Source organism: Cupressus sempervirens, chromosome 11, assembly GCF_028749045.1.
Source record: "Cupressus sempervirens isolate cs-2001-9-10 chromosome 11, ASM2874904v1, whole genome shotgun sequence".
Taxonomy (NCBI): Eukaryota; Viridiplantae; Streptophyta; class Pinopsida; order Cupressales; family Cupressaceae; genus Cupressus; species Cupressus sempervirens.
In genome coordinates this window covers 409,130,121-409,152,585 of record NC_143128.1, presented here as the reverse complement: position 1 = coordinate 409,152,585, position 22,465 = coordinate 409,130,121, and positions in this window count along the sequence as shown.

Sequence of the window (22,465 nt, the reverse complement as noted above, 5' to 3'; positions counted from 1 at the left end):
TTGAAAGACATAATTCCCCATACCAACATCTATAATATTTTTAATGCTAACATCCTTGGTCTCATTTCTTGAGGAGTTTTATATCACCCACTCATCTAGTAAAACATTAAGGATACCATAAACTTGAGTATTTGTATCTTGGGTGACAAGATCTTCCCTTTGATCAAATGCAATACAATTAGCATTGATTACACTAGTTGTGTAAGGTTTAATGTGGTCTTTGGAAATTAACTTAGACTTAATTATTACTTTTGTTCCATACCTAGTCCTAAACAACAGATTAGACCAATCTACTGATAAATAGCCTCCTATCTTGGCTATGAATTCTCTTGACAAGCAAAGGGGAAAATATTGGGGTAAATCTATCATGAAGATATCCTAGGGAGTAGAAAAATTAGGACATGCATGGAGTGTTAGGCTTAAATTATTTTATGATACCTAAGGTATTGACACATGAACCATCTAATTGGACCACACCCTTTTCTAAAGGTTTGTATATTAAACCTAGCTGATCCACTATCCTTTTAGGCATGACAAAACTTGTAGCCCCACTATCCACCATACAATTATGCACCAAATTGTTTCCTATAATTAGTGAAACATAAAATGGTGAGGCTTAACATCCCTAACTTGGGTTTAAATTCTTTTTTGGTTGTCATCTTGAGTATTAGCTCCTTGATTTGTAAAGATAGCCTTCAAAGGCTTACCAACAACTTGTCTTGGAACATCTATTGCCAAAGTTTCCCTCAACAAACTGGCTTGTCCTAGAATGGATAGAGAATCCCACATGGGCATGGTGATACTCATTCTTTTCACATTTTCCACAATGTTAAATTGCATAGTAGCATGCACATTTGTTTGGGTCTTAGGGGGCAGTTAGATGTACTAGTTGTTGTGAATGTTCTTGAGTGACAACATAGATACATCTTTGTTTCTCTTTCCTTACTTGAACTAAGGATGGCTCTTCAATTAATACATCCTTATTTTTCCTTGCATCACTTTCTAGGGCTCTCTTCTCTACTCTAGTGTATACCCCACTTGTGATATTATCTCTATTCACAACACATCATTCTCCATTTGTCAATTCATGAAATGCAGTATCCATAGGAGGAACCTTTGATTGCCTCTCGACATCAACATCAAATGTGGATTGTGAACTAGAATCATTTCAAACCATTAAGGCCTAATTCATCATCTCATTGGAGCATGTAGCCTAATTATGTTGTTGATTGTAAGGGTAACACCATTTGTATTAGATGATGATAAGTTATTTTGAGTTGGGACCATATCTTTGGTAGTGTTTGGAGGAGGGGTAGTATTTAGAGGGCTTGGATTATAATGCCTAATGTGTTTTTTATTATAGTTTTTCCTATTAGGTTGATATTAACTCTGAAACTATTGATAAGTAGATTGGTTTGAAGTTTGATTATGAGGCTAGGATAACTATCTAACCTGGTATCCTCCCATTTTAATATTCACCACCTCATTTGTAAGGCTTTGCATGAGACTCCCATCCTTTTCTAGCTATATCTTAGCTCCTATAGTTTTGATGAAGGACTTATAGTTGCTATTTCCTAGCATGGAGTAGTTGGTATCAAATTTAGAGGTGGTCTAACTAGGGGGTATTGGGCTAGATATCTAGATATATAGGCATTGGAGGCCTAGGAGAAATTTTACCCACTTGGATAAGACTATTCTTAGCTCTTATGGCTATGTCATAATCTTGTGGTAGTGATTAAGCTCCCATAGATTATATCATGATAAAAATATCACTATTCAAGCTTCTCAAGTAATCTAGAAAATCATGTTCTTCTAAAGGTCTTCCCTAAACTAGTATCCTACTCAATGTTCTTTGAAATCTATAATTAAAGTCCATCATTTGTTTCTAATGGTCATGAGTTGCTCAAATAGAGACAAAAGGTATAACTTTTCTTCAAATTGTTTTGTTAGGACATCTTCCAATGCATCCCATGAAGTGATTGAGCCCATAACAAGGCTTTGAAACCATTGCAAAGCTTTCCCTTTGAATGAGGTTGTGAGAAACTTCACAAAAACATCCTCTTTTGTAACATGATGTACATTACATAGTGTAGCAACATCTCTAATATAATCAAATATTGTTTTCTAGCCTTCTCTAGTGAAGTCTAGTAAGCTTTTTAGGGTGGCTAGGGGGATATCATGATGTTGAGCAAAGAGTAATGGAATCCATTGGTTGAAAGGAACAAAAGAGAACTATCTTTTCATTAGTATTTGAAAGATCCTTCTTCTTGGGATGGTGACTTTCCTTACTACAACAATAGGACTTGATGGTGGAAGGGTAGATTAGGCACTTCTTGTTTGAATGAGGGTATCCTATATTCTTTTAGTTTTTCTACCTTTCCTCCTAGGTGGGGATAGTTCTCTATATTTAAAACTTGCAAAGCTACTTCTTGTCTACACTTTTCTCATAAATCATATGCACTTATCTCTTTTCATAGTTAAAGTCACCAGATGTGTATATTGTATGCCTCTGCATAGGTTGATTTACTATTGTACACATCAATAACAACAAGAAAAAAATGAAGAAAAGATTAGAAATTATTTTCTTGTCCCACCAGGTGTGCCAGAATTGTTATCTCTAAAATTTGTACCTAACAACTAAATTCTAACTCAATCAACTTTGAGTAACATGGAAGCACTCCTAGGTAGTGGGAAATACCTGAGTTAGGAGAGAATATCTAGGTTATAGGTTGACTCCTCTTGATGTTTCATTGATTTACTTCTTTGAACAAGAAAATATGCTTGAGGGGAAAAGAGATAGAAGTATTTCTTAGAAAGTAAATACTAGTAAAGTAAGGGGGTGATACACAAAATGGTGGGATGAAGGTATTGCTAGCCTAACCTAATGAAACACTTCTGGATAGCTAACAAGAGCTCAATATTGCAAAGAAACATTCACATATAAATATTTCATAAGGAGGATGCATTTTAGACAAGATGTTAAAGGGATTTCTAACATTCACAATGTCACAAAACTTGAATAGAAACACAGTATCTCAACTTGTAACCTATATGAATAATCAAATCTCACTTATAGTTAAAACTGAGACAAAAATCTAGGGATCCAAAGAGAAAAATCTCAAGAGATTCTATCAAATCAAAAACTTAAACCATAAGAAAATAGTATAAGGGTTCTAAGACTGTTCCTTCATTTAGATTTCAAAGATCATTAAACAACATTCATCCAAATTGATTGTAAAAATAAAGTGATGTACCAAGAAAAACATGAAGGACTCCTAAGAGATCTTGACAATGCTATCTTACATAAGACTTCAAAATTTCCAACCCTTTCTCCACATCTTGGGAATCCTTAAATAGACCAAGATTGCAATAAGCTTTAGATGGGAGGGGCACCTATCAAAAAATCAATGGGAGAGTATAGATATCTCAAAGAATTACATCCACCATTAAGTTTTAAACCTCTTGTCATGTCTAACACCAAGAGAATAGTCATGAAAAGCTAGGTGCTACATGCTATAAAAGTACCTTAACTACCTTTTTCTCCTTGTGGCATTCAAAGATCAAATCCACAACCACCCCTATCAACATAGAATTAATAATCACAACTATATGTAAGATAGGATCATATATTTCTTGGCAATCATCCCATGAAAGTGATCTAATATGATTTCTACTTTCTCCATTCTCAAATGTAAGTTAGACATTTAATAAAATGGGCCATTTGGATCACCAACTCATCCCCTTGATCGATGCCAAACTACACTGCTTCATTCTGCATTAATAGTCTACCACCTTGGGGCAAAAATTTAATTGAGTGCCAAGACATTTCCATGTGTTACAACATGATAAGTCAGGTGTTCCACCTTTGGTTTATTTAGCAAGCTTGTAAACATAATTTAAAAGTTAAACTTAACTCTGACCCTCGATCTCTCAATATTATGATCTTACAACATGATAGAAGGAAGACCCCTCATAATATCTCTTAATGAAAACCCTAGCCTCACGATCCTATGATCACTTAAAATTATCATTGTATCATAGCATCATAAGCCCATGAAAATAGCTCCATGACCATATGACAAGTCACATTCCTTAAAATCAAACATGCCCCTTATGGCCCTTTATGACCTTACAACCACCCCTTTTCTTTACTAGCATAACATCAGCAACTTAATATTTATCCTTCACAATCTTATGATAAACCATGTATCATAAGATCATAACCCATGTGAATGGTGCCTAAGACCTCATGACATACTACCTATCATAGTATTAGGGATTCAAAATAGCACATGTTCTTTCTTTCTCTTAATGTTTCTAGGCCCACCTTACCCTGTCTCTTATGATCTTATCAATGCTAACTATCATTCCATAAGACCTCTTATTTTTGGCCTTTTGTCAACCTATGACTATGTGTAGCAACAATAGAACCTAGACATGTGTCACCTCCTCATTGTGTCACTATAGATAAGGACTTTGTAGCTTCTGTTGGCAAAAAAGTGATCATTGTAGATTTGCCAGAGATCTATAGCATAATATTGTTGAATCTCCTCTATGCCTCTCAAAAACTCTAGCCAATAAGAATGTGCTAACATTACTTTGGTCATATTGTGGCCCACCTTCTAAAGTTCCACCCTATATATCCATGTGGAAAGTTCTTCCTATGTTTCTTTGTATAAATACCTTGTGGCCTTATATGACAATATAGCAAGCATTATCAATCCTAGGAAGATAAATAGCCTGGAAGATGCACAATTTGTTCTACTAGAACTGAGGAACTAGGGTGCACCATGTCACATGTCCACTTGTCACCTTTTCACTATGGATAAAGAACTTAAAATTTTCATTGGAAAAAAAAGAAATAACCTTTGATCCACTAAAGATTAATGGCCTTCATGATTCCTCTAATTTTATGACAAATAGGATATGCAGAATACAAAGCTTATAATGAAACTTGTGTAACCATAGTTTTGTAGATTTGGAAGATTAAAACCTATGGATAGAATAATGAAGCATGGTAAACCTTTTATGTATCCACTAATTGCATTTCTAATTAATGAGTTAAAATTTTATTTTTTCCACCTTAGGAAATATGGCTGATCAACCTACCCATTTGTGCATGGTGAGAAAAATAGGCAACACTTATGGAAACCCCAACTAGCATCAATGGCTTCAATTTTTTCTACCATTAAAATAAAAATAAGGTAAACTCCAAGAAATTGATTCATAACATGAAGCATATGAAGAACCAAAGTACAATTATATCAAGAAGTTGCTACACAAATGGATAAGTTGGGTGCACTATCTTCCATTCCACATAGGATTTTTTGGTGAATGATATTTGTTCATTTTATCACTACAATATTGGAGAAATTTTTTATTATGAGATAAGGGAGGCATACAAAAAATAATGTGATGATGAGAACCTGAAGGATGAATACAAGCATCTAGTGACTAAGGGTCTCCCTATTTCCCTTCTTCTCTTGAAGGTATTTAAAGTGGATTGTAATCGTATTGTTTTAAGTCAAGTTCATGATTTTAAATATGGCTAGATGAACTAATTCAAATAACATAATATGTCATTCATATAGTTATAGGGCATCCCATAATAGAGAAGGTGAAAATTTTCTGTACAACCTCCAAGGAAGAAATTGAAAAAAAATATGAAAGCACAATTGGATAATTTAGGTTTAAAAGTTGGTCTAATTGAATACTTGGAATTGAAAATTGGAGTATATTTTGTAGCATATAAAATATTTTAATCAAGTAGATCCAACAATGTATAGTGTGTGGTAGTTGATCTAGGGTATAAAATTGTGAAGAAGGATCACAAGTATGACCTTACTGAGATATGCTTGAGGTAACTTGCAGAAAACATGAAGACAATCAAGGTTGCAAGGTCTAATACTTAAAAATTTGGCTCACTAATGGTATGCATTTTCTTTTACATGAAAAACTAATTTCCTTGTAATTGGACAAGTAAACTAGAGAACATACACCCTTATTATATATCAGATAAATGAGTATATTTAGACTCTAGGCAACAACTTTGATAGTGTGATGATCAAATATTTTGAAATGTTTAAGGAAAGAATGAATCAAAGGTACATAATTCTGTTGGATTTAGTGGATAAATATCATGATAATATTTTATTTCTTTTTTATACTAATAATACACTTGTGAAAGAAGCAATTTCTAGGGTTGCATTTGTTGCACCTATGGTTTATGAGATCAACATAGATCATATCACCAAGGCCATAGAAGTTCTATTCAATGAGATAGTTGACAAGTATGCCCAACCATTTGGGAAATATTAAGAAGTTGAGGAGAATATCAAGATGGATATTGTTTCTCCCAAGTCATCAAGTAAACTTGTTACTAAGCCTTGATAGAGGAGAAGAAAATGATTCCTCAAAGATGATGATGGAGTTAGAGATAGTTAAAGAACATACTCTGAAGAGGTAGATCATTTCATATTATTGTGAATGTTAAACCTAAAAATGTAGATGAAATTGAAAATTATTTAAGAGAACATGGTGGATTAGGTGGATTCCAATATGTAAAGTATGATAAAATAAATTAAGAAGATCAAAGAAAAATTGAAGATGTTGTAATAGATATGATCACAAAATTGAAAAATACTCCCATTGAAATTGGAACAATGATTCTTGAGGAATTTTATAAGAATGTTGAGAACATATGGCAGTATGCCATGATTATTGAAAGACAAATGAGGGAGAGATCACTAGTCATAGTTATTGCAAACTTGTACATATAATAAATTAGTCAAGGTATGAAGAAGTATAACCAAAGATTCATGCTTAAGCATAAAGCTCTAAAGCTTCTAATAGGAAAGATGAAATATGTTGACAAAGAGTGTTAAATGATAAGGAAGAAAATCTAAAAGATTATTGATACCAAGGAGAAAACTAATGTTGATACTGAGCCCTAACAAAAAATGGAATTGAACAATCAAGAAAATGACTATGGTCATAATATTGCATTGGAAGTACATGATATGGTAACTAGTGATATTGAAAAATAAGGTACAATAGCTATAGAAGATACATTAGATGAAGACCCATCTAAAAATATGAATAAAGATGAGGATGTTATGGCTAGAAGCTAGCAGAAGGATGAAGGTTGTGTATCAACTGAGCTAAGATTTTCTCATCTACCAAGATATGCACTAGTAATTGAAAAAATCAAACCATATCAAATGTATGAGACATAAGAAAAATCATAAAAGATAATAGCATATCTATTGGATCACTACATACTCTAGCAAAGAGTACTCTCTTGATCACTAGTGAAGGAAGAAATGATATAGATACCAAGCGTCAAACTCAAATAATACAAGGGAAAGACAATACCAAACAAAAGAAAGACAATATTGATACTAAAATGAAGGATGAATATGAAGTCAACTATAATGCACAAATTCAAGATGATTTTACTGAGTCTCAAGAAGATAAGTTACTATAGGTGATAAAGCACCAACCCACAAACCTCTGAGTGAAGGAATACTTAGGCAAGGCCAATCAATTTTTGTAAGTGAAAAGAAGCAAGAATATTTATTGCAGTATGCATGCACAGCCAAGTAGATATTCAATATTATGTTTCTTTATCCAATCTTCACACAACAACTAGAATAACTAAAGAACAAGGAGAAACATAGAAATAATCTATGGGAATGTGGTGCAGGAGCACAAAGAAAATATCATACATATTTGAGTTTAAAATCTAAAATTTGAAATGTTAGTGTATGTATGAGTTTAGAGTTTTATGTTTCACATAAAAGTCCTTACTCCTTTTTTTAAAGTGGTGGATATGTTTAGGTGGTATGCTTATAAGCCTACCCAACATCATCCACTTAGGACTTAGTATGAGTTTATTTCAATTTGTTTTGGGTATGTTAAAAGTCTTTAGTTTTCAAAAATGTTTTATGGGGAAAAATTGAAATGAAGAAAATGATGAATATTCCTAAAGCATTATTCATTGGCATTCAAAATATAACTTCCACAAGAAAGTTATGATGACTTCTTGGGAATTACATTAGAAGGATTTTTCAAAAGGAGAAAGGTGTGCATATTGTAAGGAGAAATTTTTTGGGAGAGATTTTGGGAGAAAGTGAATAGAATGAAGTCCTTGATTTTTCCTATAATTTTATGGAGTCTCCTGTGTTATATGATTGTGATTGTGTACAATTCTACATGCATTTTTCTGTTTGTATTTAGATATTTATTTTGGAAGAGATCTGAAAATTAGATCTCAATAGCTTAACATTGTCTTATTATTTCTTTCCTATTAGCTGGAACTCTCTGTTGTTCTAAGAGTGGCCTTTGCATGGAGGTTTTTGAAAGATCCTTCAATGGGTCTTTGTTGGCCCTTAGAGGATCCTCTTAAGTTTCATGCATTTCTTTATTTCTGTATTATTTTCCCATACTATGTTGCAGGACAGCCAAGTTGTAATGCAGATTTGAATGGGCAACATCCTCATGTGTTTATGAATTTGATGAAATTTGCATGCATGCATGTGTAGCCTAAATTTTTGTATTGATTTTTTAAAGATCTTAAAGTCCATCTACATCATTTTTGGTATCAGATCCCTACAAAAGATCTGGGCAGGGGAAGGTGGTTTGGTATTTGATTTTGCAGTTGTATGAGGCTCCATGCATGAAAGAATAGAGTTGCAAGTTTATTTATAAATGCTAAAGGAGAAGAGCTCAAAATGAGTTTTGGATTTATTTGTTACTAATTACTTGGATGAATCAAATGAATTAAATCACCATCATTTGAAAGAGAAATATCTAAAGTCGAAACCACTGCATGCATGTCAACATTCCTTAAATATGAAACTTCCTGATTTTGAGTAGTGTTCTGGAAAGTCTTTTCTTGTTTTGTGTGAAGTTTTTCCTTGCTAGGTATGAAATATTTTTGGAAAGAGTATTACATATACTCTCATTCATTAAATTTTGACACATTTTCATTAAGAAATGACCAATTTATGCACAATTTTGTAAAATTGGTTTGTTTAATTTTGGTTTCCCTAAACTGTAGTCCAAATATTTTTCTTTATCATCCATATATAGTTTCATAAAGATCTAAAAATTGGTGGCTAGATAGTTCATTATGTTTCAAAAAACTTTCATTCTTTCCAAAAAAAATTATCTCATTATTTGAGGGGTCAAACAAGCCCATTTCTAAAAATGCCCTATTTACATGGTTTCCTATCACAGCTACTATAGGAAGATAGTAGAACATTTTTTGTATGTGTATTTTTTATATTTTTTGCTATAGTGGTAGACCAGATATATTTCTACTATAGGAACTAATAGAATTAAAGATGCGACATGAAGTTAAGCAGAAAGTTAATGTCATGTTTTAAATTTTAATGTTTGTAATAAAGTCCTATGATGTGGTGGTATAAATGGAATAGTGATTCGATAAACTCTCCAAATAAAGCCACTTAGGAATAAGTGAGTTTTCTTTTCAGTTTAAGTCATATTTATTTAATTGTGTTTAATAATTAAGCTAGCTATGTCATCAATGACTACAAGAAGTTGGCAGTAGATTTTTGAGTTCTCATTAATCATGATTCTAAAATAGTTTTCCTTTCTTGCTTTTGGGTTGATGTTTCATATTCCCAATAGAAGAGAAGGGAAATTATTATTAAGGAAGATTTTTGTAATGGAAGGAAAAAAGATACAGCAAGAAGAAGAGGAAGAATTTTGAGTTTTATATTGATTTTTGTGAGTCTGCATTTTCAATGTGTGATTTTCCTTGTTTTCTTTCCTAAATTGATATTCTAAATTCTAAATTCATATTGATGCTCTTGTTTTAGAACAACATATTGATATGTGTCGAATCCAAATCAAAATTGTTGTTTTGAAATTAGTTATAGGAAATCTGATTTTTTGAATAGTTGAATGTAAATATTTGTTGTTTTGAGAGTCATAGCAGTTGGTGGGAATATGTTAAAATCTTTTTGATCTATTTCTAAGATCATGGAGAGGTATGTATCATATATTTTTGTTTTTTCTTTTGTTTTCCAATTCAACTTATTCCTAATTGTGTTGCATGGAAATTAATCTTTGAATTTGGTGAATATCTTTATGTATTCACCAATATATTGAAATCGCATAACTAATATGTGATAATGGTAAAGTTTGGTTTGAATCATAAATATTCAAATAAAAAAATGCTATAGAATGTCATGTTTGATGATTTTCCTATTATTGGGTTCTAAAATAATGCATGTAGAATTGTGGTGTGGTTTAAATATGGTTTATTATTGATGGGTAATTAGTTTGTAGTTGTTTTAGTATTCAGCTTTTTATTTGAAAATGATCAATTTCATCCATGTACTTCAATAATCAAAGAGGAAGGATTCAATCGGTTTACATTAAGTTGACATAAGAAACCAAATGTGGTGACAGGAGGTCAAGAAAATTCCTATTGCATGTCAGTTTATCAGTGGCTATTGAGAAATTTGGTTAATAATCTGAGGAAGTTTATTAATCATTCCTAAAGGTGTATGTGCCCCTTGAAGCAACTTAGTCAAATGATTAATTTCCTCTTGAGTTGTCCAAGGTGAGGCTCTATATCAGTTTTGGTATCAAAGTTGAAGTTAGTAGATCCTTGTTAATTTAATTTTTTATATTGGATAAATGAGAGTTGAAAACATTATGGAAGAAGAATAAAAAAGACAAAGTTATAGCCAAAGACATTCTATATTCTAGACAAAGTGCAAGTGCAAGAATAAGGTATCCAAAGTTGTAGTTGGTAGTGGTTCCTTTGAAAAGATAATCTTAGTAGAAATGGTTGAGAAATTGAATCTTCCAAGAGTATATCATGATTTACCTTATAGAGCATATGGGTTAAGAGATGAACAATGGATTTATGTATTTGAAAAGTCATATATTTATTTTAATATTGGACCATATTTTGATACCATTAAATGTGATATTATGCCTTCAAAGGATTGTCACTTGATTTTGGGAAGAGCATGACAATATGACAAGTCCACCATATATTATTGTAGAGAGAACACATATACCATCAAAAAAATGGAAAGAAGATGGTTTTGTTTCCATTGAAGGATGATACAACATGGAAGGAATCAAGAAGTTTAGGCCTTATTGATAGGATAGCATTTCCAATGCATTCTGAAATTAAAGAGGAAGTGAAAGAAGTTTTGGTGGAGGCTAATGAAACTATGGAGAAGGCAACCATAAAGAGTGTATATTTATGTGAAGTTGGGACAGAAATATCGATAATGACAGATATAAGTTGTCCTTTGGAAGGACAAGAATATGAAATGCAGGAAGAATATAAATTGCAGCAAGAAGAAGTGCAACAAGTAAATGTTGATGAGAGGAGTAACAAGTCCTATGGGATTTGAGTATGAAAAATTTTTGGTTGGAACAATAATGTGTCCTTTGAAAATAGAGAAGTGTACAATGCTAAGAGGTACTCCTATGAAAGAGAGTTTGGAGTAAAATCATGAAGCCTTAAATATTCATGTTGAAGTGAAATCTCAAGAAGAATGGCATGATGATTGTAAGAATTTTTCTTAGGGAAAAATTCACCCAAGAACTAAGAACTCAAACACAAGCACAACTATAGACCAGAAAGGAGTATGATTAGAATAACAATGTATTCAATTCAATATGCATTAAAGTATACTAGAGTGCATGTATATAAAGGCCTTTGAGATGCATCTAGAATGCCTAAGAATCAACTACATGATAAGTCATACAACTAGGCACATGTCCACTAGATATGGGTTATCCTCCATTAAGCATGAAAGTAAGTGTGATGATGAGAGGATAAGCCTACAAGGGTGTAACAAGAAAATCAATTTTGTAGACAACATGTACTAAAAAGGGAGTGTGAATAACTATGCTGTCTACATGAAAACTCAATGAATGATGCAAACTCTATTGTTGTAGACACCATGTGTTGAATTAGAGTTGCATACTTCTGTATTTTCAACATGACAACACAAAAAGGTGCACAAACTCTTAAGTGTCTCACAAAATACATAATAAAATAATTCATTAACCACTTACTTAAACTTAAGTAAGTGTAAATAGGAAATATGTATTTACACCTACACCTCCCTTTAAGTGCAATTTAGGGGAATGCCCTTAAGCTTACAAAAACTAGGATGAAATGCATAATGGGTCCTGGCTACTAGGCCATGTTAGGTACCCATGTACATAATGAAAATGCAATCTCTCATAAAGAAAAGAAAGAGGGGAAACCTCATGGGAAAAACTCTCCCCCAAAAAGAGAGATAAAAAAAAGATGCATCGATGGATGGAGTAATCAAGACCCCCCCACTATGACATACATCAAGTATATACAATAGTGAAGAATGAGAAGAATAAGACCTCATCAGAGGAAAAAGTCCCCCCCCCCCCCCCCCCCATAAGAAATAAGAGGAAGAGAGACAAGGTAGTCCCCCCCAATGAAGAATGCTGACCAATGAGTGCTGCTCCAAGGAAGAAGCTAGTCCAAGAGTGCAAAATAATGTTCTTCCCCTTTGGAAGAAACAAAGGCAAAGGTACAATCTTGAAGATGTATGGTGACTTTAAAACTTGCTCAAGTATCCCTTTGATGCTGATGTTCACCCCTTCCAACTGTGCCAAAAAGAACAAATGCAAATCTAGCAAGGATGTCTATTGAACTTGTTCCAATGAACCATCTATCTCCTCAACTGATAAAGAGAGCTCTGAAAATTGTTGTTCATAAGGATCCACAATCACATCAACCTGTAAAGATAGGTCATGTAGAGAATGGACATGAGGGTCAGAGTGAGCCCTCACAAAAACTGTAGAAGGATCATTGTCATCAAAGAGAAGATGCAAATTATCAAGGCTGTCTCCCAAATCTGTGATGTGTGACTCCATGAACAAACCTACAATGTCTGCCAAGAAGTCATCAACCGAAGCTAAAGCTAGAAGAAAAAAAATACCCTACTTTGTTGGACCTATCACTATGGAAATATATACATGTGGACTATACTAATGATGTGACCTCTCACTACAACTATTGATAGAACTCCATGTGTCTCAATTTATTGAAGCATTATTGTTGGTGTCATTATCAATTTCCACAGTGTATGATGTACATAGAAGAGTAGAGGATAAGCTTGGTGAACTTTCCTCAAAGTTTACATCCTTCTCCACAAATATCTCACAAGTCTTTGGATCCATAAGTCTATAAGCCTTAATATTGTCTTCATAACTAATGAAGGTAAAAGACCTAGATGTTGGTGCCTTGCATCCCCTAAAAGATAGTTTTGCCCATGCTAGAGAACCAAAGAATTTGAAGTGACCCACAACTAGTTTTCTACTATACCACGCATCGAAAGGAGTTTTTTCATCTAGGGCATTATGAGGAGACCTATTAAGTATGTGAGTAGCACTGCTGATGGCTTTGAATTTAAGTGTTAGATCAAGAGACTTGGCTTTTATCATGCAACTTGCCATGGTTTTGAGAGTCCTAATTATTAGTGTTGCAACATCTGTCTTATGTGGACTGAATGCTGGTGGATTTTGAAGATCAATCCCCTCAAGTTTGCAAAAGTCCTTAAGTCTTTTGTCCACATATATGTTCTCATTGTCCACCAATAGAACCTTGATGACTTTCCTTGATTTGTGTTCAACATGAATCTTAAAGGATTGAAGATTATCAAACACTTCATTCTTATGATGAAGGAAGTAGACCCATGTGAATCATGAAAAGTCATCAACAAAATTAAGGATGTAGCAACCTTGGTTGACTAAGGTCATTGCAAAAGGATTGGCTAAAACCATGTGAATTAACTGAAGAACAACTAGTTCTCTTGAAGACTTTCCTTTATCATACTTCTCTTTACAATGCATATCCACTGAACATGATGAATTCTCTTCCTTAGAAAAGTTGATGTTAGGTAGACCTTTGACCATGTGTTTTGAGAAAAGTTTTTGAAGATGGCAGAAGGCAAGATAGCCAAACCACTCATGCCATAGTTTGGTTTGTGAATTAGAGTGATTCAACAAGACTTGAGAAGAAAACTTAGGCACAAAGTGGGAGAAGGAATAAAGCCTCTTGTCATGATTAACTTTCCCCACTGTAACCAATAAATCATCTCTAAGACATTGCACCATCACTGGATCTGGAAGGAACTCAACTTTGTGACCATCTCCAAGATGAGTGGTTTGGTTAACTAAGAGGAGATTGGAGCTAAGGTTTGGAATGTAGAGAACGTCTATGAATTCCCCATTTTCCATTTCCACATGTCCTTTCCCTTCAACTTCCATTTTAGTATCATCTCCCATGAAGACATGTGGTACCTATGACTACTTCAATGATGAAAAATATTCCTTTGAAGAACCCATGTGATAGGAGGCACCAAAATCAAATATCCATTCCTTAGAAGAACTTGTGTTTACCATAAGTGCTTTCCCTTTTCCCTTTGAAGTGGGTGGAGTTGAATCCTTGGAAGTTCTTGGCACTTGAATTTTATTAGTCTTGAGTAGGTTTTCCAACTCATTGATTATTTTAGTCTTGCAATGATGTTCATCATGATTTGGCTTTTTGCAATATGCATAAAAAAGTTTGTCCTTCTTTTCATTACTTCCCTTCTTGTTGGAAGAAGAATTTTCCTACTATAAGGAGGATTTTTGTGTCTTAGATTGTGATTTCTGCTTCCACTACTTCTTCTTGTTGTTGCTAGAACTTTTCCCTCCTTGACTTGATTGGTGCTCATCACTAGCCACCAAGGCTTTGGTCTTTGTTGTCATGAAAAGTCCCAAATCTATCAAGTAAGATTGTTCAACAATCAAAATCTCTACAAATGCATCAAATGTAGGCTTCTGGTAAGTAGTTCCCATGGTCAACCTATGAGTATTATAACTTGAAACAAAGGAGGCATACTCTAAAGGTAGCCTCTTTAGGATATGATGAATCAACCTGTCATCCTTCATAGGATTTCCATAATCTTTAAATAGTGCCCTATACTCATTGGCTTTTTTGATCTAATCTTGAATTATGTCAAAGTTATTTGGATCCAAGAGAAGTAGATCATCCTCAATCTAAAATCCCTTTTCCTCATCCACCTTACCATATAATGATTTAAGTTAGTCCCAAGCAAGTTTGGATTCTATGAAATTAGCAATGTGGAAGAAGAGATCTCTATGTACACAACTCCTAATAATTCCTAAAGCCTATTGGTCTTTAGTTTTCCAATCAACAAGTTCTTTAGCATCATTGGGTTTGGTAATTGTGCCATCAACATAAAGACTATAACCTTTTTCCATTAATCTACTCCATGCAATATCTTTCTATGTAGAATAATTACATGAAGTTAGAAGTGGATATTTAGGTGAACTCATGATGCAAAAATGAAAAGAGCACACAAGAGATACACAAGAACACAATACACACCCCCCTTTTCACTCAATCAAAAGACTCCCCGAAAAAAGATGCTTTTGGTACTTTATAAGTAGTGCATGTAGAATGGGCCACTTGTCAAAATGAACAAAGTGGACTTTTGATTTTTCTTTTTACAACTGCCATTTGAGGCCAAAATCTAGAACTAAGCACTATAGCTCAGATGTACAACAATTTTCAAAAGTAATCAAAGCATTACAATGCAAAAAAAGCCCTAATTCTAAAAGTGAGATTTTTGTCCATACAACCCTAGAATCTGACTACAGATCTGGAAAGTAGACAAAAAATAATGCACTTTCAAAAAAATAGAACTTGAAAAGGTGACCAGATGAGCCCATACGAAGCATTTGAAGTTGCAAAATGTAGGATTGAATAGGTACAATCACCAAAAAATAATATTTTTGAAAAATTCTTGCACCAAAACTAGAAAATAACACTGCCACTAAAAATTTCAACAAATTCTACCCAATTAAAAAAAATTGTACCTGATTTGGAGTCTAGATGTCTGAGTTATGGCCTCACAAAGTTAGGCTGCCAAATCAAAAAGCAATCTAGAGAGGGGTCTGGAAGGAAAACTGCATGCTTAAATTTGATGGTCAAATAGCCATCATAGCATTTATAAAATCCTTGGTTTTGATAGTCAGACAACCATCAATTTTAACCCCAAGAAATTATGACATCAACAAAAACTCAACCCTTGGATGATGTTAGTGTGACATGTCCTATATGGACAATGATGTCAGTGTATGGATGTGTATAAAATTGTATAGATGCGACTGAATGTGTAGGGTATGACTACCAAGTTGGACTCTATGAATACACAAATGGATGGCTAACTGGATCTAATGTGTCTATCCTATGCAGAGGCTAATGAGGTGGTGGGTGCCATGTGTCAGTGTTAGATTTTCTAACTATAGATTATGTGGCCATTTTGATAGGCCACATGGTAACCACTAGTGAGTTCTGTGTGGTAGGCTATCTTTGATGGCAGGCTATGTTAGAGTCCACATGTGTGGATGAAATAAAATTGTGTGTGATAGGGTGGGTTTGCATGGCAAGGACCTCCAATCCAACATGGCAGATGGAGTAGGCAATATGGAGAAAAGGGCACTACTAGGAAAGGAAAACAACAGCTAGAAAAGATAGAATGGAAGCCGGTAAATTAAATCACATACCAGGAAGCTTCAATGTCATTAAAACTATGTGCTTGCCACAAATTTGAAGTCAACACCAGAAACTCAAATTTGTGGACTAAAAATAAAAAGCGACAGGTGGCAATGGGATTTTAATCCCACATTGCTATAGTCACAAGCCCTTAAAGGGTCTAAAGAAGTGTAGCCACAGAGGCAAAATAAAATGACCTTGTGGTGTGGTTGGCTAGGCTGGTTGCTCGCCAGGTAATTGCTTGGTTAGAATTTGATGTATTCTAGTGTCTGGATTTAGATTGAGATACCATAGGTTAAAATGTCAAACCAAAGAATATTCTCCTATGCAGGGCTAGGATCTGATAGCCTCGTTCTACAAAAAAATTTCTCTACTAGCCTAACTGGGCAAAAAAATTTTTCTGAAAAATACCCAATTCTAAAAATAAATTTTAGAGATTAATTAAAAATCAAATCTAAAAAATTAAATTGTAGACCTAAAATATCATACCCAAGTTGCAAATTGGGGCCTCCGAGTAGAAATTTACAAAAAAAATGACCTCACAATCGACTTTGGGCTAGGGTAGCCGAGTTTATAGTCAATTTGCACTGAATTGACATTCCATATGCAATGGCAAGGTTAGATCTAGCTCTAGACACTCCTAATTTTTGTAGTACTATGGATTTAGGCTGAGCTTTTGAAGCAACAATGATGTAGGAGCATCCAGAGGTATAAGGGCAATCCTGTGTCACCCAAAAAAATGTACTTAGACTTATTTTTTGTTTCATGTGTTTTTATTTTTGGATACCCATTTGGGTCAAATAAAGGTTCCAACTCTCACAGTTCCACTATCAGTGTGCTAGAAAATCTTGAAAAAATAGGAGCATGTAATTGGGCCATCATTTTGGTGAACTAGGAGGTTTAAATTGGCTAGATGAATGTAATTGTAATTTAGAGCATTCCAAAAAAAGAATCAGGTCAAAAGGCCCCACGATTTGAAAGTTATTGCAGTTTTTCGAGTTTCAGAGACCTCCTAAAAATGCTTCAAATTTAGGTTAGGGGCATTAAATGACCTCAAAAAGGGCTGAAAATGGGGGATGATAAAATCTTGTCCATAGGGCTATAGAGCGCTTCAAGAGCTTTCCAAAAATGTAAACGATTAGTCAATCGGAGCTACGGTTCAAAAGTTATGCCTCCTGGAAGTTCGGTTACCATTTTTGAATTCTTCTAGATTTTCATCGACTTCTAACGTAGCTTCTGGAACCTTCTATTTGGTCGATGGATGCCTACTAGTACTTTCTTGAATGTACTCCTAGTCCTTAACCCTCCGGGGTCTATTTAAGGAGATTTATGGCATTGTAAAAGACAGTTTGGAGTGGAGTTTGAGAGGAGGTACTGAAACGAGAAATTATCTCCAAATTTATGCTATTGTAAGCCCTTAGAGCATGTTTTGAAGTTTATTTTCTTTGTACTATTTGTACTAGCTTATTTTCTCAATTAATACAATTTCCCTTTTTTGTTGTGTCCATTCTGTTCTTGGGTTGTGTCCCCATCAAACAATGGTCTCGAATGGCTATGTGAAGAGAAAATCTCCAAGTTCTAATGCCATGTAAGAATTTTCCTTAGGGAAAAATTCACCCAAGAACTAAGAACTCAAATACAAGCACAACTATAGACCAAAAAGGAGTATGATCAAAATAATAATGTATTCAATTCAATATGCATTAAAGTACACTAGGATTGCCTGTATATAAAGGCCTCTAAGATGCATCTAGAATGCTTAAGAATTAGCTACATGATAAGTCATACAACTAGGCACATGTCCACCAGATATGGGTTATCCTCCATTAAGCACAAAAGTAAGTGTGATGATGAGAGGTACAAATCAATGTTGTAGACAACATGTGCTAAAATAGGAGTGCAAATAATTGTGTTGTCTACATGAAAACTTAGTGAATGATGCAAAATCCAGTGTTATAGACACCATGTGCTGAATTAGAGTTGTGTACTTATGTGTTGTCAACATGACAACTCAAAAAGGTATGAAAACTCCTAAGTGTCTCACAAAATAAATAATAAAATAATGTAATATAATAAAATAATGTATTAACCTAAGTAAACTTATGTGTAAATAGTAAATACATATCTACACCAACAAGGATGAAGATAAAGAATGTGTAATAGTAAGTTCTAAAGAAGAATCTAATTTATGGGAAGAGTTTACAACCATCATGGGAGAATGGTAAAGGCATGGTGGTAGTATGGAGACTCATCATGAGGAAGTTTCAACAGAAGAAATATCAAATGATGTTATGGAAAAAGAAGAGTGTGCTAAATATGTTTATGACAAGGTAACAAATTTTGAATATGTTTATGACAAGGTAACAAGTTTTGAATATGTTTATGAGAAGGTAACAAATTATGATTATGTTTATGAAAAGGTTGAAGAAATTAAGATTGAGAAATCTGATTTGGTTCCAAAAGAAGAGACTATAGAAAATTTGGTTATGGGTTATGAAAGGGATCAAGTAATATTGTGTATTCTCTATGTATGGAGATATGACATGTTTTTAAGGATAAGAAAGAGGAATTTCATTGGAAAGTGTATTTGGTGGAGTTACAAATGTATGTAGTAGTAGAGGTGTTACTTGTGATAAAAATTTTACTGGAAATTAATGATCAACAACAAATAGTTTTCATGTTACAAAAAAGAGACAAACCAAAGATTAAGATGAAGAAGAGCCAAGGCCAAGAAAATACAAGATTCCAACTAGAAGATGAGTATAAGCCTAAAGTAAAGATGAAGAAATGTTTTTCTTTTCTAATATTTATTTTTGTAGGTGTTTCTAAGAAGACTCAACGGAGACAATATACTTAGTATTTAGTTAAATGGAAGAACAAACCTACTAACAAAAGATAGTTGGATAGATGAGAAACAAATCAGAAAGCATGCTTCATCACTAAAACATCTCATCTCAAGAGGACTTGAGATTCATTCTATAGGGAAGTATGCTACAGTGGCAGACCAGATAGATTTCTACTACAAGAACTAATATGATGTTATAGGAAGTTAAGTAAAAAGTTAATATCATGTTTTTAATTTTAATGTTTGTAATAAAGTCCTATGATGTGGTGGCATAAATGGAATAGTGATTTGATAAACTCTCCAAATATAGACACATAGGAAAAAATGAGTTTTCTTTTTAGTTTAAGTCAGATTTCTTTAAGTGTGTTTAATAATTAGGCCAGCTATGTAATCAATGACTATAGGAAGTTGGTAGAAAATTTCTAATTCTCATTAATCATGACTCTAAAATAATTTTCCTTTCTTACTTTTGGGCTGATGTTTCATATTCCCAATAGAAGAGAAGGGAAAGTATTATTAAGGCAAATTTTTGTAATCAAAGGGAAAAAAATATAGCGAGATCAATAGGAAGAGTTTTGAGTTTTATTCTGATTTTTGTGAGTCTATATTTTCAATGTGTGATTTTCCTTGTTTTCTTTCCTAAATTGATATTTTGAATTATAAATTCATATTGATAGTCTTGTTTTAAAATAGCAGTATATTGATCTATGTCGAATCCAAATTAAAATTGTTGTTTTGAAATTAGTTATAGGAAATTTGATTTTTTGAATAGTTCAATATAAATATTTATTGTTTTGAGAGTTGTAGTAGTCGATGGGAGTATGTTAAACTCTCTACAATATATTTCAATGATTGTGGAGGGGTATGTATCATATGGTTTTTTTTTCTCTTTTGTTTTCCAATTCCATTTATTCCTTCCTGTGCCATTCAGAAATTAATCTTTGAATTTGGTGAATATCTTTATGTATTCACCAATATGTTAAAATAACATAACTAATATGTAATAATGGTAAGTTTGGTTCAAATCATAAATATTCAAATTGTAAATGCCAAAGAATTTCATGTTTGATGATTTTCCTATTATCAAGTTCTAAAATAATACATGCAAAATGGCAGTGTGGATTTGGATATGGTTTATTGTTGATGGGTAATTAGTTTGTAGTTGTTCTGGTTTTCATTTTTTCATTTTAAAGTGATCAATTTCATCAATTTATTTCAATAATCAAAGAGGGAGGATTAGATTGGTTTATATTAAGTTGATGCAGGAAACCAAATGTGGTGACAAGAGGTCAAGAAAGTTCATGTTGCATGTCAATTTATCAATGGGTATTGAGAAAGTCATTGATTAACAATTTGAGCAAGTTTATTAATCATTCCTAAAGGTGTATGTGCCCCTTGATGATACTTATTCAAGTGATTAATTTCCTCCTAAGTTTTCCAAGGTGAGGCTTTGCATCATTTTGTAGTGGCCAACCAAATATATTTTTTCTACAAGAACTAATAGGATTAAAGATGCTATAGGAAGTTATGTAGAAAGTTAATGTCATGTTTTAAATTTTAATGTTTGTAATAAAGTCCTATGATGTGGTGGCATAAATGGAATAGTGATTCAATAAACTCTCAAAATATAGCCACCTAGGAAAAAGTGAGTTTTATTTTCAGTTTAACTTAGATTTCCTTATGTGCGTTTAATAATTTGGCCAGCTATGTAATAGATGACTATAGGAAATAGGCAACATATTTCTGAGTTCTCATTAATCATGATTCTAAAACAAATTTACTTTCTTGCTTTTGGGCTAATGTTTCATGTTCCCAATAGAAGAGAAGGGAAAGTATTATTAAGGAAGATTTTTGTAATTGAAGAGAAAAAAAATATAGCAAGAGAAATAGGAAGAGTTTTAATTTTTGTGAGTCTACGCTTTCAATATGTGATTTTCATTGTTTTCTTTCCTAAACCAATATTCTAAATTCTAAATTCATATTGATGGCCTTATTTTAGAATAGCAACATATTGATCTATGTCAAATCCAAATTAAAATTATTGTTTTGGAATTAGTTATAGGAAATCCAATATTCTGAATAGTTGAATGTAAATATTTGTTGTTTTGAGAGTCGTAGCAGTTAATGGGAGTATGTTAAACTCTCTATGATCTATTTTTGAGATCATGGGGAGGTATGTATCATATGTCTTTGTTTTCTCTTTTGTTTTCCAATTCTATTTATTCCTACTTGTGCCATGCAGAAATCAATCTTTGAAATTAGTGAATATCTTTATGTATTCACCAATGTGTTGAAATCACATAACTAATATGTGATAATGGTAAAGTTTGGTTTGAATCATAAATATTTAGATTGGGAATGCCAAAGAATATCATGTTTGATGATTTTCCTGTTATTGGGTTCTAAAGCAATGCATGTAGAATGGTGGTATGGGTTTGAATATGGTTTATTGTTGATGGGTAATTAGTCTGTAGTTGTTTTGATATTTAATTTTTTATTTGAAAGTGATCAATTTCATCCATGTATTTCAATAATCAAAGAGGAAGGATACGATTGGTTTACATTAAGTTGATGCAGGAAACCAAATGTGGTGACAGGAGGTCAATAAAGTTCCTATCACATGTTAGTTTATCAGTGGTATTGAGAAATTTAGTTGTTTAACAATCTGAGGAAGTTTATTAATCGTTCCTAAAGGTGTATGTGCCCCTTGAAGAAACTTAGTCGAGTGATTAATTTCCTCTTGAGTTTTTGAAGGTGAGGCTCTGCATCATTTGTGACTATGCACAGCTTGTAAATGTCTCATTTATCATTATATAAGATCCCTCAAGTATTCATATTGTGTAGGTTGTGGAGAAGTATGTCCATTTGGAATTAGATTAGTTTAAGGTTTTATGTAAACCTTTTCATTATCAATACACTTATTTGGCGTTTATCATGGAGGATAGAAGTTTTCTTTTCAAAAAACATGTTTCTTTTTAGTATCAGTTTGGAAAGTCTTTTCTTCCTTGATT